This window comes from Salminus brasiliensis, chromosome 6 (assembly GCF_030463535.1).
Source record: "Salminus brasiliensis chromosome 6, fSalBra1.hap2, whole genome shotgun sequence".
Classification (NCBI taxonomy): Eukaryota; Metazoa; Chordata; class Actinopteri; order Characiformes; family Bryconidae; genus Salminus; species Salminus brasiliensis.
In genome coordinates, this window is record NC_132883.1 from 869,349 (window position 1) to 871,848 (window position 2,500).

The 2,500-nt window shown below is 44.5% G+C and overlaps 1 protein-coding gene across 1 annotated transcript in view; it reads right to left on the minus strand.

Annotated features, from left to right (window-relative positions):
• The window catches only part of bgna (biglycan a), a 13,035-nt gene extending 12,629 nt beyond the window's left edge, over nt 1–406 (minus strand). The window contains exon 1 of the mRNA XM_072680751.1: nt 305–406. The gene's annotated coding sequence lies outside the window, so the exon portion shown is untranslated. The remainder of the gene's footprint in view (nt 1–304) is intronic.
• Between the last annotated feature and the right edge of the window lie 2,094 nt (nt 407–2,500).

Consider the following 2,500-nt stretch of genomic DNA (forward strand, 5'->3'; position numbering starts at 1 on the left):
GACTTCGGCTGGAGGTGATTTAGTCTGAGGAGGAACTTCTTCCACGTGTCAATGTTCTCCCCACTGAGCAGAACTGAAGATCTGACTGATGTTCCAGCGTTGTTCCACCAACACTCAGACTGAACACACTGAAGCTCTGACGCTCAGAGACCAGAGATCAGAACCAGGATCTCAGTTCAAAGCGAGCTTCAGCTGAACTTGGATCAGTGAAGATGATCAACCTTACTGAAGCTGAGTCCTAACACTTAATAATAATAATAATCATAATCATAATAATAATAATAATAATAATGAGTCTTCTTACCGTGAGTAGACTTCACCACTGAGCAGGAGATGTGTGTGTGTGTGTGTGTGTGAGAGAGAGGGCTCCTCTGGTTCCTCCTGCTGATGTTGGAGCTTCAGTGTTTTCTCATCGTTCTGGACGACTGTCCTGCCAGCGTGAGGAGCACCTGCAACCCAACACCACGGGACAGAAGGGAAAAGGGCATTTCTCTACTAAAACTGCCCATTTCCACTTACACACTTCTTCCCCTCCCACTTTTACTGCACCAGTGTGTGTGTGTGTGTGTGTGTGTCTGTGTGTGTGTGGAACAGAGAGGGAGAAAAAGGGGAGGGATGCAGAGGAGAGAGTTAATTTTCACTCTTCGGATACTTAAAGGGTTTTTGCCTGGTAAAAAGCTTCTTCTGATTGGAGGAAAACTTTTTAAAGGGCCAATACACTAAATTGACAAAAGTATGGGGACACCTGCTCATTCCCTTTCTCATTCCGTTTCTTCTGAAATCAAGGGGTATTAAAAGAGCTGATCCAGCTTCTGTTGGAGTAACTGTCTCTACTGTCCAGAGAAGAAGACTTTCTACTAGATTCTGGAGGAGGAGCATTGCTGTGAGGATTTGATTGAATGCTTCCAGCCACAAGAGTGTTAGTGAGGTCAGGATGTTGGATAATGATCAGCACTCCACCTCATCATCCCCAACTCCCCAACTTATCCCAATCAAAAGTACTGGATGGAGCTCCTCCACCATCATTCCAGAGAACACAGTTCTTCCACTGCTCCACAGCTCCTCAATGCTGGGGGGCTTTATACCCCTCTAGTCCACGCCTGGCATTAGGCAGCATGGAGCCAATAGGGTCATGATGTTGATCTGCTCCAGAGAGATGGTCCTATTCTATTGGCAGTACTTCTTCTCTACAGGGACTGGACAAGCTGTGTGTGTGCATTTGCACATCTGTGTCAGCAACGGGTGCAGCTTAAAGCAGTTGACTGCATTCATTAGAAGGGGTGTCCATAAATTTTTGGACATATAGTGTAGTTTTCGGTTTAAGGTTTACTTTTACTCGTGAGAACGATGTTGGGAAAAGTGCCTCCTCTTGCTCTGTCTAGGTGTCTGTAATTACAGCTGTTATGATGACTGAATGTCTCTGTTACTGGAACACACACACACACACATACACACACACACACACACAGCTGCTTCTGTTGACGCTGTGAACCTGCAGATGGTTTGAATGTGAGCTTCTGAACTTCTCTGAATGAAAGAGTCTCTGTCGTCCCGCCACAGAACCTGAACAGATGACATCACCAACAGCCTTTATATAATCTAACCCTAAAGCCAGTCCAGCAGAAACACCGACCCCACCCTGGAGAGCCTAATACAAAACACCAGCAGAGACACACACACACACACACACACACACACACACACACACACAGACACATACAGTGCTGTACTAACGGCACCACACAAACAGACATCTTTTAAAATTATTTTCAAAATATTATACAGTCATGCCCGAAAGTATTCATACCCCTGGCAAAGTTTGACTTAAATTTACTTTTATTTAACCAGAAATTATATTTTTGCCTGGAAATGACACAGGCATCTCCCAGGAGATAACACGATGATGTACAAGAGGCATCATTGTGGGAAAAGTATTTCTCAGCTTTTATACACATTTGAACAAAAAGTGGCATGTCCAAAATTATTCATACCCTTCTCAATAATTAATAGAAAAGCCTTTATTGGCTATTACAGCAATCAAACGCTTCCTGTAATTGCTGACCAGCTTTTTGCATGTCTCCACTGGTATTTTTGCCCATTCATCTTTAGTGATGAGCTCCAACTCTTTGAGGTTCGAGGGTCTCCTTGCCATCACCCTGATCTTTAGCTCCCTCCACAGATTCTCAATTGGATTCAAGTCAGGACTCTGGCTGGGCCACTGCAAAACATTAATGTTTTTGTCTGCTAACCATTTCTTCACCACTTTGGCTGTGTGTTTTGGGTCGTTGTCGTGCTGAAATGTCCACCGGTTCCCAAGGCCAAGTTTCTCTGCAGACTGCCTGATGTTGTTGTTGAGAATCTTGATGTATTGCTCTTTTTTCATGGTGCCATTTACTGCGATCAAGTTCCCTGGTCCATTGGCTGAAAAACACCCCCAAAACATTAGGTTCCCACCACCATGTTTGACAGTGGGGATGGTGTTCTTAGGGTTGAAGGCTTC